Here is a 16,093-nt window from a genome sequence, read left to right on the forward strand (position 1 = left end):
AATGAGAAATAACATTTTAGTGTTCTAGCAATTAAAAGTCTTCCTCATTCCTTGTACAGGTGTGGTCGTGATTTCAATTTTGTCAGAAAAGATAGATCATGATTAACCCAAGTGTGTCAGCATGCCACGCAAATACTTTGATATCAAAAGGACTTTTATGAAGAACGCGAAGAAGAAGAAGAAGAAGAACGCGAAGAAGAAGAGGAAGAAGAAGAAGAAGAAAAAGAACGCGAAGAAGAAGACGAACGCGAAGAAGAAGAGGACGAACGCGAAGAAGAAGAGGACGAACGCGAACGCGAACGCGAAGAAGACAAAAATATTTACCGCGCTTCAGTCGAAACTGCTTACGGTCTCGTTACGGTTCTTCTGAAATTGGTGTCAAGATCTGTTCTCATTTTGCCGCGAGGTTGTTCCAGACTGCACAAAACAAGAGCGTGATCTTTTAGGTGGCACAGGTAAGAGGGTTCAAACCGACAAAACTCAATTTGAAAAAAATATAAATAAATAAATTAATTAATTAATAAATAATTATAATAAAATAAAATAATTGTCGATGGTGCTAGCTTTTGGTTTGTCTGAGCAGGAAATAGCTGTTCTTTGTAGTTGAACTCTCCCCCTAAATTTTTTTTATAAAATGAACAAACACACACACACACAAACGTTTATATACTGTGTATATATATGTATACCGGTATATATATATATATATATATATATATATATATACATATATATAATATATATATACATATATATATTAATGTACATGTGTGTGTGTGTGTGTTCCTCTTAATTTACCAAAAAGGAACAAGAAAGCAAAGAGTGGAAGGGAAAGAAGAATGAAAATGTAGAACGGGGGAAGCAGGTAAAAGAAAGAAAAAAAAACGAAGGTAAAGGGAAGGGAAATGCGAGGGAAATGAGGAAAAAAGTAGTAAAACAGGAGGGGGAAAAGTAGTAGTAGTAGGAGGAGGAGGAGGAATGAAGCTTAGATGGAGAAGGGGAAACAAGAGGGAAGAGGAGGAAGGGGGGAAAGATGATGAAGGGAAACACGAAGGAGGAGCAGGAGAAGGAGGAGCAGGAGGAGGAGGAGCAGCAGGAGGAGGAATGAAGCGTTGATGGAGACGGCGAACAAGAGGGATGAGGAGGAAGGGGGGAAAGATGATGAAGGGAAACACGAATGAGGAGGAGCAGGAGGAGGAGGAGGAATGAGGCGTTGATGGAGACGGGGAACAAGAGGGATAAGGAGGAAGGGGGGAAAGATGATGAAGGGAAACACGAAGGAGGAGGAGGAGGGAGAATGAGGAGGAGGAGGAGGAGGAATGAAGCGTTGATGGAGAAGGGGAACAAGAGAGAAGAGGAGGAAGTGGGGAAAGATGATGAAGGGAAACACGGAGGAGGCGGAGGAGTAGGAGGAGGAGGAGGAGGAGGAAGGTAAGGAAGACGGCAGCTCTGCGGCAGCAGTGACGCTACATACATTCGAGCTGACATTTTCGCCGGGTCGAGGGCGAGCAGTGGGCCTTGGAAAGGTCAGCCTCTGGTGCCTTTGGGCCCAGGCAAAGGTTCATGTCGGACAGACACGGCTGCACAGTCGCCATGTTTTTTATTCTTTATTTTTTTTCCTTCGCTCTCTTCTTTCATTGAGACCATCGTCGACCCATACCTGGTGACATTCTTTACATTTTTACCCTCAGATGACTTAATTAACCACTCCAAATTGCCCTTCAACTCCTTAAACTTCTATCTGATAAAATGTATCGGGGTTATCCTGAATAAAATGTGTAAAGCGTGAGATGAACTGAGGGATTTACTCGTTCCATGTCTCAGTGCCTGGAATCTGGAGAAGGTTCCCGGAAGGGCACAAGGACGAACAATGACCTTGATCGGGCATTCTCAAGCGTCTTCCTGTCCCGGTAGCTGCGTCGCAACCGTTCTCGGAAAAGGTGCGCGGCCGCACGGTTGTTGCGATACGGGGTCGGTCTTATCTTCCAGCCCTGATCTCAAGACTTCTCTCCGGGAGGGAGAAAGAAAAGGAGAAAGAAAAGGAAAAAGAGAGAGAGAAAAGAGAAGATAAGAGACGAGAGAGACTGTAGAGGAGAGACAGAAAGAAAGAGAAAGAGACAGAAAAGGAGAGAGAAGATATGAGACTAGAGAAACTGTAGGAGAGAGAGAAAGAGAAAAAAGGAGAGAAGGAAGAGAAGATAAGAGACGAGAGAGACTGTAGAGGGGAGGGGGAGAGAGAGAGAGAGAGAGAGAGAGAGAGAGAGAGAGAGAGAGAGAGAGAGAGAGAGAGAGAGAGAGAGAGAGAGAGAGAGAGAGAGAGAGAGAGAGAGAGAGAGAGAGAGAGAGAGAGAGAGAGAGAGAGAGAGAGAGAGAGAGAGAGAGAGAGAGAGAGAGAGAGAGAGGTATTACGTAAGCAAGGGGACCGAAATCGTGACTCTCAGAAGGAGGACAAACCACCAGACGACCACGACGGCGACGACCGCCTTGCTAAGTATTAATATATTCAGACAGATTCGAAACAGCCCCGGCTGTCGGCACTTAGAACTGGTGCAACGCTGGAATTGCAATGTTATGTGCACGCGTGTGCGCGAGTGTGTACGTCTGTATATGTGTGTGTGTGTGTGTGTGTGTGTGTGTGTGTCTGTGTGTGTGTGAGCACATGCGTGTTCATTTGTGCGAGCGTATGCCTAAGTGTTTACTACTATGTGAGGGCGAATATGTACGAGTTTACGCGTGTGCGAGTATGCGTTTATACAATAATACCAGGGTTATATAGTCAGCTGCTACTCCAGTGATCGTCAAACCCTTCAGTGCCTGGGGAATACCACGATGAAGAACTATGAGGCAAGGGGGGAGGGGGAGGGGGAGGTGGAGGGACTACAACAACGCTTCTGGTGACTATCAAAGATATTCCCCAAAGTCCCGACCTACTCGACCTGATTAGACACAGATCCTGTGTTGAAAGAACCCGCTTCTTCTCCACCTAGAGAAGTTTTCAACACTAGAAAGAAATTGTCTAGCATCGACTACCTACTGCTAGTTTCCTGTTTGGGGACACCGTCACAAGCCCTTGCGGACCCTTGGGGGGGTCCAAGGAAGCACTCAGGCTGAGCTCCACAAAAAGAAGGTTCCCAACGACATCGTACCCTTCCTTCCTTCCTTCACGCCGTGAAATTGCATTTATGCAACTGCACGGACCCCACCCCGTCGGCTGCATTGCACTCCGCTGCATTGATCATTCCGGCTTGCAGCACACCTGCGGGCACTTGGACCCTTCCGGGGGCGAGTGGGTGGGTGGGGGAGGGGGTGGATGAGGGGGGGAGTCAACCACGCCCGTGCTCGTCACAGCACGCACACGAACGGTAAGAACCGTGGCTCACCCCAATTTAAGACAATTAAAAAAGTATTTCAACACTTTGGAGGTGACGGATTGAGGGCACTCTAGATACACGTTAAATGTCTGCCTACTGTCTTACTATATTCTACAAAACACTCTCTTTTCCATTCATAATGGGGAAAAAATCCAACAATTGACAAGACGAGGCCGGATGCATTAAACAAGTCTCATACATATTTTTAAAGTTAAAAACACGACGTTGAAGCTGATGTACCTGAGAGTCTCTAAGGAGTTCTCGGGGCTGTAATTTCTAAGATGTCATAAACTAAGATAGGAGTGTGTAGGAGGTAAAAAGAAAGAAAAAACTAAATAGGGGAGATGAGGAGGTGAGAAAACCACTACATACATACAAACATGCATACACATACATACACTACAGGAGGAGCTAAGAAAAGAGGGAGAGGGTTGGCTACCCCCCCCCCGTAAGGGGGAAAAACCCTTGGTATATGTGGGTGTGGGTGTGTGTATATATATATATATATATATATATATATATATATATATATATATATATGTGTGTGTGTGTGTGTGTGTGTGTGTGTGTGTGTGTGTGTGTGTGTTAATAAGAAGCTCTGGTGAATTGTGTTCAATTATGCAAAAGTGACCACTGGGAAAGAAAAACTTAACTAAACGAAGCGCTTTCGTGTATTTACATCCAGTGCCAAGTGCTTTGTTCTGAGGATGTAAATACAAAAAAAAAAAAGCGCTTTGCTTCATTATTCTTTCCCAATAGTCACTCCTGCATATATATATATATATATATATATATATATATATATATATATATATAATTGTTGAGACATTCTAACAGATTGACGCAGGATCACAGGATAACTTTAGATTAGGTTAGGACAGGATAGGTACTGTCAATTAATGGTAAAGATTTCTAGAAGCTAGTATTGATTTAGTACAGCGATGGCTGCCGCAAAACCTTTGAGCGCAATAACACATTATTTGAACGATAAAAGAATAAATTGGTCGATACATTAACTTCTTTCTGGCGAAGAGTTTAGAAACACCCACCGTGCACTAAAATTCTTGAGGGTTCTTTTCTATTTCTGAAGGTCTGATACCTATGTCTATGTTCGCAAGTTCTGAAAGTCAACATGTTATTCTAGTTCATTTGCTTCTATCACTAGTTATCTTATACTTTCGCCAATGCTTTTCCCACTATTCTAGTTTAACAACTGTTTTGGATGTTTTGTGAACATAAGCGATTATCCATTTGAGAAGGAAGTCCACTTACTTATAATGAAAAAAAAAAAGTTATGGGGGCGAGCACAAGACCACACGATAACGCATATCAATTATTCTGGACCGTATGCTAACCTGAAATAAGACCTACATTTGCGATGGCATGTGGTTTCGTTTCGGATTCCACATTTTCTTTTAAGCATACGAGAGTTAGGGCGCTCATATGAAATTGACTACTGTCATTCAAATGAAATGGTATGTAGCACACTGGCCTCTGCGCCCACATCAAGTGAGAATAGATATGAAAAAAGAGGACGAAAGGAATGACAAAGAACTGGAGGAAGTTGACCCAATGAGATCAGTACAGAAGAGCCACTAATGCCCCTAAGCAACTTCAATTAATTTTCTAAAATGTAAACAATTTGGTCTATATAATCAGCAAAATTAAGCTTGGTAAAACTACATTCCAATAGGTTTCTATCGATGTATGATTTATTAATTACCTTTTTGAAATATCTCACTCCATGCAGATTGTTATCCCTGACATAGAAAATATATATATATATATATATATATATATATATATATATATATATATATATATATATATATATATATATATCACACACACACAGATTTATCAATAATATCTCGGTCAAACGTATAAGGAACAACAAGAGAGTAAGCACAGTATCAGAAGTGGTCAAGGAAAGAGTGAGGAAGAGTGAGGAAGAGAGAGGGGGAAGAGGGGGAAGAGGGGGAGGAAGGGGAAGAGGAAGAGGAAGAGGAAGGGGGAGGGAGGGAGCACCCTAACGACTAGTCCGTGACTGGTCTTTCCCCCGAACCTTTCCCTAGGGCAGTCTTGGCTTGATTACAATTGAGAAAGTTTACACTTTAACCTCGATTTCGGCAGAGTGCCACGCACCATGTGGCCAAGTATAAAGTACATGTTATACACACACCTATGTAGATACTTAACACATCCACGAACACATGATCGAGCGCGCGCGCGCACACACACGCACACACACAGTGACCTTTCACGCGTGAGGTCAAGCTGCGCTCCCAGCGTGAAAAGCTTTCGTTAACACAAACTGTTACTGTTCCCCTTGTGCAAGGTGATGTGTGTGCGCGTATGTGTGTGTGTGTGTGTGTGTGTGTGTGTGTGTGTGTGTGTGTGTGTGTGTGTGTGTGTGATGTTACGGCATTAAAACTGAATAGTCTACATAAACTAGCTCTCTTCCGCCACGGTAGTTGTTGACCACGAGCCCAGCACGTGATCCAAGACTATGGCGAAACCGTACCACACAGACAAATACACACACACACAAACAAACCAACTTAATTTTTAAAGCGATATACCCGAAGCGGGTCCGTCACCATAATTACCTTGATTTGTAAGGACAACACTTGGGCAACGGGAGCGGCTGCAGAACCTTACCTGTGGGAGAGAAAGCGAAGGTTAACAAAGGCGGCACGGGACAGAGTCTGGTGGTCGTCTACATGAACATTCATTCCCGAAACTCTTGGCGTCCCGTGTACAAATAACTGTGCATAAGATGATGCAACATATACATATGCATTTTTAACAACCACAATGCACTTTAATTCTAAGCCATCAAGGCCGACATGCAGAAATTGAAATGTGGTACTGCCAAGGACTCGAACCCCAGCATCCTCATGACAAGTGCGGTAGTGACTAGAGAGGGTGAAAGAGAGAAAGAGAGGGGGAGAAGGGGGAGGGGAGAGAGAGAGAGAGAAAGGGAAGGAGGGAAGTAGGGAGTGAGGGAGGGAGAGAAATCTGTCTCTTATCTTTTTAACCCAAAACCACACTGATAGATTAGGTTTAGATTGGAACAAGGGATTCTAAGATGCCCCTGGACTACTGAAAGCTCAAAGTTAAGACTGCTAACACTCGGAAAATGTAAAAACACATCGTAAATTACAACGAAAGGGCCAAGCAAATTATTCCAAATCAATTTACTCTCTCGTCTACAAACGTCCGAGCGATGGAAGGCGAGGCGCAAAGTAGGGGAAACGAGAGAGAGGCAGGCAGACAGATTGATGAAGGACGGGTGACGCGAAGACGATAACACAAAGGTCAGGCTGAAGAAGGACAAGAGGACGAGGGTCAAAGAACAAGAGAGTAAGGACGAGATAACGAGAAACAGAGGATGAAAGGACGTGGAAAAAAGGACAAGTGGACGAAGGATAAAAAAAACAAAGGAGGGTGCACGTGACAGGATGTTGTAAACTGGGATGGTCCTTAACCACTTCCATATGGTGGCGACCTTTCTGACTTTTGGTCTAGCTGCCGCCCCACAACGATATTCGCCCACTGTAGAGCCAAGCTGAAGGCCCTGGTCTAACTGAGTGGGGAGTTCCGAAGGAGGCCTACGATCGACCGTGGTTCCTTTCAGCCCGGGATCCAGACACTCCTTCGATGAATGAAACTTCTTTTTGACGACAGCAGGAAAGTCTGTATACTTGTACAATGCCATTGTGCAGCTTTATTTATCTATTACTTTTTCTTTTTTTTTGAGGGGAAGGGTTACGACAGCAATTTGAAAACCATCCCGATGGCAACAGGACCCTGAATGAACACCTTTTCCTTTTATCCTGTCTGTAAGTCGCCTGGGTCCCTCTCGGTAGCGACGGGTTTCCGAGCTGTCCCCCATTAACCCGTTCCGTATCGGCTGGCACTCTTCTGGATGCCGCCTAGCTATTCTAGTCATCTCCGTGACTGCCCATTGGACACAAAGGGAATTTCAACTCAGAACAGATCCTTTGCATTCGGCCAAACCCTCAACTAATGCACAGCTGATGAGGGACTCGCGCTCGAAACGCAGCCTACTTCTGCTTCTTGCTCTTTTCCGGGACCCCGTGCGAGGCTAACAGACAACGTCCCATCTGCAGAGGAAAGGCCGGAACAGCGAGGCTGGTTGATGACGCAATGCGACTGCCCTCGACTGAACACAGATGACAACCCTCTTAGCTGCATAAAATCGCCTGGGGGCACACAAACATACATGTCGAATGAGGTAGTCAATGAACTAATCGAGATAGCTGGTCTCAAGTTTGCTAGTGACTAACACTTCTACGAACTAAAGATACAGGTGCCGACTTCGGCCGTACATGAGCACCCATTGATGAGCTCCATCTCAATAGGCCTCAAAGCGAGGCTGATGGGCCTCGTTTCAATGCCGAGGACCCTGAAGAAGAAACGGCGAAGATGGCAGCAAAATGACCTATTACGCTCGGGATTAAAAAGATTCCCCTCTGGTAATTAGCCGCTGCTCGCTCGACAGTCGGGCGACTTCACCCAAACGGCACGAATCTGAGACACTTCACCTTTCGCTAACGAGAGGTAGGTAGATAGGTTAGGTAGGTAGGTAGGTGTGTGTGTGTGTGTGTGTGTGTGTGTGTGTGTGTGTGTGTGTGTGTGTGTGTGTGTGTGTGTGTGTGTGTGTGTGTGTGTGTGTGTGTGTGTGTGTGTGTGTGTGTGTGTGTGTGTGTGTGTGTGTGTGTGTGTGTGTGTGTGTGTGTGTGTGGTCTCAAACACACAACAGCCTCGAGGCAACCAAAATTAAGAAGTTCCTATCCTCTTAGTACGGGAGGAGTTAAACGATGCTCTTCTTACACAAGACGATTATTCAGCTAATAAAATACTCTCCCCATTGCCCGGCTCTCTCTTGCAGGGGACCTGCAACCCCAAGGACCCAACTACGGTATCCTGTTCAGCCCAAAAGGCACTCAGTAAAGAGACTGCGTTGCGAAAGGGTATCTCGATGAAGATGTGTCCATCAAGCCTACTTGCAGGAACTTCCTCGTATTCCATTCAGCTTCAAGGAACCTGGCGACCCTACGTCGCCAAGTACTAATCTCGTTGATGTACTAATCTCAATTAAGCCGTGTCGAATAACCTAAACTGCGGCGATTCCCTCTCACTTTAAAGATTCAGCTTCGTCTTATGCAAGATTGACTTGACTCAGCTTACAGGAACCTCTCGCCGTTCAAGAGTTAAGGTTATGTGACTACGAGTTTAACCCCTCAAGGACCACAGTAAGCTTCACATGTCATTCTTCCGAACACCATAGGGTTACATCACCCCTTCACTGCGACGACAGGCAAAAAACGAAAGGGTTAATCGCTACGAAGGTGGTGAACGAGGAGGGAGGTGGGAGAGGGGAGGAATTCCAAAGAAACAGGGGAGAGGTGAGGGGATGAGTAGGTGGCCAGACAAGACGAGAGGAAAGCGGAGAGGGGAGAAAAGATGGTGCAGACGATGGCGAGACAAAAGAACGGAGATGAAACGACTGAGTAGCAACGAGATAGAGGAGAAATAGGAATAAGAGTTGGTTGAGGAAGAGAAAGAGGAGACGGTGTTGTTGGAGGACAAGTGGAGGAGGCTGGGAGGGAGGGAGGAAGGGAAGGAAGTGGGGGTTCGAGTTCGAGGACGACGACGAGGAGGAGGAGGAGGAAGAGGAGGAAACGCAAAAGCAGACAGCGTATGAGTGTGGGGGTGTTGAGACGAGAAGGAAGCTGGTAAGAAAGAAAACGGGAAAGGGCGAAAGGAGGCAATTGTTAATAAGATGGTGAAACTGGATGAAGCGGGTCGATGAGGACACCACCACTGCCATCACTAACACCTCCACCAGCACCACTACCACAGACATCACCTCCATTTCCAAAAAAAAAAAAAAAAAAAAAAGTTTTCCATCACCACAACCGATTCCTCTCTTATTCTCATAAAATTCAAACTACTGGCACCACCACCACCATCACCACGTGGCATCGTAAACATTGCCACCCCCACCTACGCCTCTCGCCTTTCTTCCAAGAAAGCCCGGGTGACCGACTCTATCCTTCCTTGTGCGGAGGACACCCGGGGCGGGTCTCGAGAAGGAAAAGCAGGACGGGGGGTCCTTCATTCCTCCTATCTCTCCTTCACCTTACCCCTCTCTCTCTCTCTCTCTCCCTCCTTACCTCCTCCTCCTCTCTCTCGACCTCCTGAACCTGAAGCGGAAAGCTTCCCATAGTCATCTACATGTTAAAACACATACGTACTAACATGTATGTAGACCTTGCATATGCAACACTTGTGTAAACGCCTCCCCCCACAAGCAATATAACCACGCGCGCGCACACACACACACACATGCAATTTCAAATAACCGAGTGTTCAATACAATTCAGATTTCCGGGTGGTTTTCATGATTAACTCTTGGTCCTTCAACAGAGCGAATTAGTAGCTAGAAAAATCGCCAGTACCAACGACACACACACACACACACACACAGAGAGAGAGAGAGAGAGAGAGAGAGAGAGAGAGAGAGAGAGAATTCCATTTCGGCCGCCGACTTCCACGGTGGCCAACTTCAGGTCCTCCTCAATCTACACTTCCATCAAACGAGTTCGTTCCATCGAGGAGGCCTACTCCAAGCAACCAAGTCCGTTTCTCAAGTGTGAGCGTGAGCGTGTGTGTGTGTGTGTGTGTGTGTGTGTGTGTGTGTGTGTGTGTGTGTGTGCGTGTACACGCGTTTGTGGACATATGCGTACACGATGCTCACTGCTGAAGTCATCCTGTTTGCGTCAGGCACCACTTAGGAGCCAAACACTTTCCAATTATATCACATGGCATTGTCTCAACTCAACTATCATAGTCTTACTACATCACAAGCGTGTTAATTTTGCAAGCACTTCACTAAACACACACACAAATTGTATATATATATATATATATATATATATATATATATATATGTGTGTGTGTGTGTGTGTGTGTGTGTGTGTGTGTGTGTGTGTGTGTGTGTGTGTGTGTGAGGTGGCAAAATGAAAAGTTAAGGCAAGAAGAGTGAGTTTATTCAGAACCAGACGTTTCGACCTCTTGGGTCTTCCTCAGAGATCGCAACGTCTGGTTCTGACTAAACTCACTACTCTTGCCTTAACTTTTCATTTTGCCACCCCACCTCTATATTTGTCAATCTTTACTTATTATCATATACATATATATATATATATATATATATATATATATATATATATATATATATATATATATATATATATATATATTACAAAGGATTACAAAGGCGGAGCATGCCGGCAGACCTTCTCGTCTATAACTAGATCGGATGCGAAAACACACACACACACACATATATATATATATATATATATATATATATATATACATATATATAATGAAATAAATAAATGCATACGTATAGTTAAATAATAAACAAACAGGTAAATAGCAAATAATAATACAGAAATAATAAATGAATATCAAGCAAATAATAAAGACAAATAATTACAAAAAATATAAAATGACAGTCATTACAGCATCTTGCTTAGATGCTGTAATGACAACACGGAATGGGTCCCAGTGAACAGATATACATTTTTATCAAACACAATACACTTTAATTCTAAGTCATCAACATCGATAAATTCGAGGAGGGCAACATGCAGAAATTGAAACGTAGTACAGCCAAGGACTTGAACCTGCACTAGCACGTGACAAGTGTTAGTGACTTAACCGATCGCACTATCAAGAGATGGCGCAATCGGTTAAGTCACTAACACTTGTAACGTGCTTGCGCAGGTTCGAGTCCTTAGCTGTACCAAGTTTCAATTTCTGTATACTGGACTCCTCGAGTCTCTCGATGTTGATGGCTTAGAATTAAAGTGTATTGTGGTTGATAATATAATATATATATATATATATATATATATATATATATATATATATATATGCTGGTACATTGTGACAAGTTAATGAAGGTGGAAAAAGAAGTCAGGGGTCTAGTTCCGAGTTTCTGAGTTTATTCCTGGTCGGTTTCGCTCTATGGGTCTTCAGTGGTAATTGAAGAAGCATAAAGCGAAACCGGTCAGGAATAAACTCAGAAACTTTGAACTAGACCTTTGACTTCTTTTTATGTAGTGCCCTTATTCAGCCCTGGAGTGTGTACCATCACTACCTTCCTCCTCACCAAGGAGAGGCACGTCCCCTCACATCACGTACCACTCCACCTCACCACGTGCGAACTCCCATCGGCCCCCAAGTACGTGCGCAACAAAAAATCTCACACATATTCCACCACCATCACGTTCAGCTGCGGACAAATGAACTTGATACAGCAGCGCGCCGTATGACTACAAGTCGCTGGTGGCATGTGGCAAATCTACCTTGTTGACGCGTGTCTCTATTGTATTACTGTAAGGTGCGCACACGAACCATCTGATTGTAAAGCTTCCATTTCCTACCGTCAGGTTAGAGCGTATGTTTATGTTGGAAATTACACCGGTACCATTCCACGTTCACCTTTGTCAGCTTCATATGACCTATATTGCCATTGTCCGGCCTTGAGGGTCCACTGCAGAACGACCGGTCTATCCCCTGAGGTACAATACAGTCTGTACCTCAACACGGGGGTTTCGTACTATTTGGTAAGGTTGTATTAATGATACAAAGGCAATGTGAACTGTCGAACATCGGGAAGTCTGTGGGAGTGAATGGAGTGTGGAACCGGCGCAATCACCTTGGATCATCGCGATTTAGTCCCAACTATATGTGAAATGGTTTACGTTCACAATCTCCCACCTATCGGAAGGCTAGGACGGTGCCCCTCACAGAGGAATTTGTAGCGTGGAATTTAATTAACCATGCCCTTGGTTCAACTTCGCCGGTGGCAGGATTCGAACCGCCATCCCAAGTAACAACGCCCTAACCCGCTCAGACAGCGAGCTTCCAGCTATATAATAACCAAATATTCTCGGCGATAAACGTACCTTCTACTCCCACCCTCCTCCTCCTCCTCCTCTTCGTAAACGTTGCATCAGCTCCACTTCCATGAACATAACATCGGCCCCGCCCCCTTCATGAACGTTCAACTGACCTTTCAGCTTCGATAAATATTCTATTGATCTTTCGTCATTGAATTAAATTTACCAAACCACTTCCCATGACTAACTTTCCTAAAACCCGATCCTTTTCCATAAACGTTACTAGAGCCCCTCTCCGTCAACAAACGTTTCTAGGACCCCTCGTGTTTAATAAATGTTTCTGTGCTCTCTCCCCTCCCAACGTTTTCCCTCTTTCGCTTTGTGGATATTTCCACATTCAACTGATTCAGCATCCAGCCCTACGGTTTACCCTGCTATAACAACGTTCAATGGACCATTCCACTTCACAAACGTTCCAAAGACTGCTTCCACCCTACGACACTTTCCAAGGCCACAATCCATAAACGTTTCCATGACCACTACTCCAACCAGTCTTTCGAACGTTCTTTTTATTTCCTAACTCACAGACTTCCAAAGCTATGGCTCCTCTCTCAACGTTTCCTAACCCTCCTGCAAACGTTTCCATGTCCCTTATCCCCGTCACAAACGTTCTCAATGTCCTTTCTTTTTCAGAAATCTTCCGTTTATCATGTCATGCTTTCCTATGGTTCCATTAAACGTTATTAACCTCCCCCATGATTCAAAAGTTTCGATGGGTCTTTCTACTTCCTACTGTCATGAAATCAGTATACCCCCAACACCTTCAAACGTTCCTAAATGCCCCCATCCATCACCGCCTACAATCCCTTCGACTTTGGTAACGCATTTGACAAATATTGTTTTTAGGAAGACTGTCTAAAAACCATATCAATAAAACCCTCCACTATACTGGCGCATGCTAGATTCTCTTCTGGCTAAAGTGTCTGGGTGATCCAGCTTAGGGGTAGAGGAAATGGAGGGGTGGGGGGAGGGAAGGGGGGAGAGGGGTTTGTCGGTGCCCAGAAGCGACTCCATGTTCCTATGGTTACCACTCCCTCTAGAGAGGTTCCTCGTACCTCATCCCCTTCAGGAGTAGGAGTGGAGTGGGAGTGGGAGGGGAATCAATGAATGAACGAATCATTCCAGATGTGGAGGCGGATCGGCACGCGGCAAGAATGAATAATTCCTTCCTGCTTACCTCCTCTTCCTCTTTTAAGAATAAAACAATCTCATTATTCTTACTAAACCGAGTACAATGGTGATTGGGCATTAACAAGTTGGCAAAGAAAGAGAAAACAAAGATAGCAAATCATATATATATATATATACATATATATATATATATATATATATATATATATATATATATAAACAAAGTATATATATATATATATATATATATATATATAAACAAAGTCAAACAAGATACGAAGCAATTCGTTATAATCCTAATAAAAATGGTACGTCTTTCTAAACTTAAACTGAAGCTAGAACCTTATTCTATTCGTAGTACCGGTAATTCGTTTATTATATTCTTCCCTATAAAGCAAGGGCATCTGTGTAGCGGGTATTGCCAAGTAACAGTAATGAGAATTTACATTCCTCTCATGTGTTCGAAACCAACTGTAATTACTAAATGTATACAGTTGCAAGATAATGGCATGTGCTCGAGTGAATTGGTACTGGATTGAAAATAGATGAACTTCATTTTTGAAAGTAACGACATTTGCGAGTTTCGCTGCGAAAATTAGGCGATCTGGCGTTATTAAAAACAATAAATTCCAGTTTTTTTCTGATATCTCAAAACACTCATCTCAACAAAACCTAAACGCAAAAGTCTTTTAGCATTTGCATCATCGTATGATTCCACTGGAGGTAAATATGTTCTATAATCGTCTTTGGCTTGTAAAAGCACTGGCTGAACATCGCGTTAAAAAGTCACTGTTTTAACGTGTTGCACAATAACTTGTTATGCAAAACATAAACTTGTTCTATTGAAAGGTCTTAGAATAAACCTTCTGCATAGGTTTTAAGCTCAGATCTCGTCTAACCACTGGGTATATACGAGGAAGGTATGGAAAGATCATAAAACAATGAACCTTTGGGAAAAGAAGTAAATATAATGAGGCAAAGAGTAACATTACTCTAAAATGCATTTTGCTACATTCTATCGAGGCATGGCAGTACTACACTGGCCGGATATTTGTACGATTTATATGTTAAGAATTATGCAATGAGAAAAATACAATTTCTTTCACTACTCATACATGGTCCACACCCGATGAGACAAGTATCAGAATGAATGAATTAATAAATGAATAGAATTACTGACATTAAACTGACGACGACAACGACGATTGTGACGAAGTCGTCACAACCAAAGGGTTTATCTAACGCCTAACGACTTTATTCACCCTAAAGGAGCCCATCGCCTTCTCGATCATACGGCGGTTCGTAACTCCTCCGCGCCCGACGGACTTTATTCAGGTACCTGGGCCTTGACCCCTCAACGAGTCCCATTCACGCCGACTCGGCGCGTCTTTGGAGGACCCGACGCCCCCTCGGCGCGACTCGACTCGGCTCCTCTGCGTAAGGAGGCCAAGATCAATGAAAGGCTTCCCCAGCAGGAGACGACGTCAAGTGGGCGTATGCGCGCACACACAGTCTAGTGATTTTGCCTCTCCTTGTTTACATCTCTCTTTCTGTGTGTGTGTGTGTGTGTGTGTGTGTGTGTGTGTGTGTGTGTGTGTGTGTGTGTGTGAGAGAGAGAGAGAGAGAGAGAGAGAGAGAGAGAGAGAGAGAGAGAGAGAGAGAGAGTGTGTGTGTGTGTGTGTGTCCGTGTGCGTACGCGCATTCGTGTGTGCACGTCAACGAACCACTGAAATTTGTGCTAATGCATGCGTGTAAACACCTATCCATCGGTATGTAAATCTCGCTACTCACTCGGTAGAACTCCGCAGTTACGAAACAAAAAATATGTTAAAACCGTGGACCGCCTCCTTGGGCGGGAGTCGGGTCAATCTGGTAGACCCCCTTCGGCTATACGTACATCGAGTAGAGAAACTGGTGCACCATCAATGCGGCGAGGAAACTGGTGACTAGCTTACCTCTTCCTCTTTACCGAAACGCGAGTCCAATTCTCACGACCGTGTATACAGCAAGGGAAATAAATTTCATCACTGAAAACAAAGGTCAACTGAGGTTTTCAGATGGTGAATATTCGCTAGATGTATGGCTTAGTCACATTTTGATCAAATAATGCGAAATAAATCCAGGCCTATCAAAATATCGGCAGCAGACGAACTTTTCCTTCGCCGATCTTCGACTGTTCTCGTAAGGCTCTATCGGCTGTGACGTCAATACTGATGTATACCTTCTTATGTATGCCATGCGTGTACTATAAAATGCAGTGCTGCGCTGTCAACTTGATCAGTGATCTGTCATATTTCGTGTGTCAGCAACATTTTATCAATTATTTAGTTCGAAAACGATTTATTGTCTCGCCACAAATTGCAACAGTGATTCGACGAAACTTTCAGCGGCGGATGATCTTCATTTTCATTATTTTCCGAAAGATCCAGTTCGCAAAAAGGACTGAATAATTCGGTGCAGACGGCACGAGTCACGGAAGCCTGGATTGAAAATGAAACTGTTCGAAACACTTCGAGAGAGAGAGAGAGAGAGAGAGAGAGAGAGAGAGAGAGAAAACACTCGGGACCCTGGCCTTGCCGAGTC

General features: G+C 44.1%; 1 protein-coding gene across 7 annotated transcripts in view; it reads right to left on the reverse strand.

The window, feature by feature from the left end:
* The window catches only part of LOC143040246 (tyrosine-protein kinase Src64B-like), a 580,796-nt gene that overhangs the window by 475,234 nt on the left and 89,469 nt on the right, over positions 1-16,093 (reverse strand). The window contains exon 2 of one of the 7 annotated variants that reach the window (XM_076210994.1): positions 5,981-6,032. The exons of the other annotated variants lie outside the window; for them this stretch is intronic. The gene's annotated coding sequence lies outside the window, so the exon portion shown is untranslated. The remainder of the gene's footprint in view (positions 1-5,980; positions 6,033-16,093) is intronic. 7 annotated transcript variants of the gene reach the window in all.

This window comes from Oratosquilla oratoria, chromosome 28 (genome assembly GCF_046742065.1).
Source record: "Oratosquilla oratoria isolate Oo_2021 chromosome 28, ASM4674206v1, whole genome shotgun sequence".
Lineage (NCBI taxonomy): Eukaryota > Metazoa > Arthropoda > Malacostraca > Stomatopoda > Squillidae > Oratosquilla > Oratosquilla oratoria.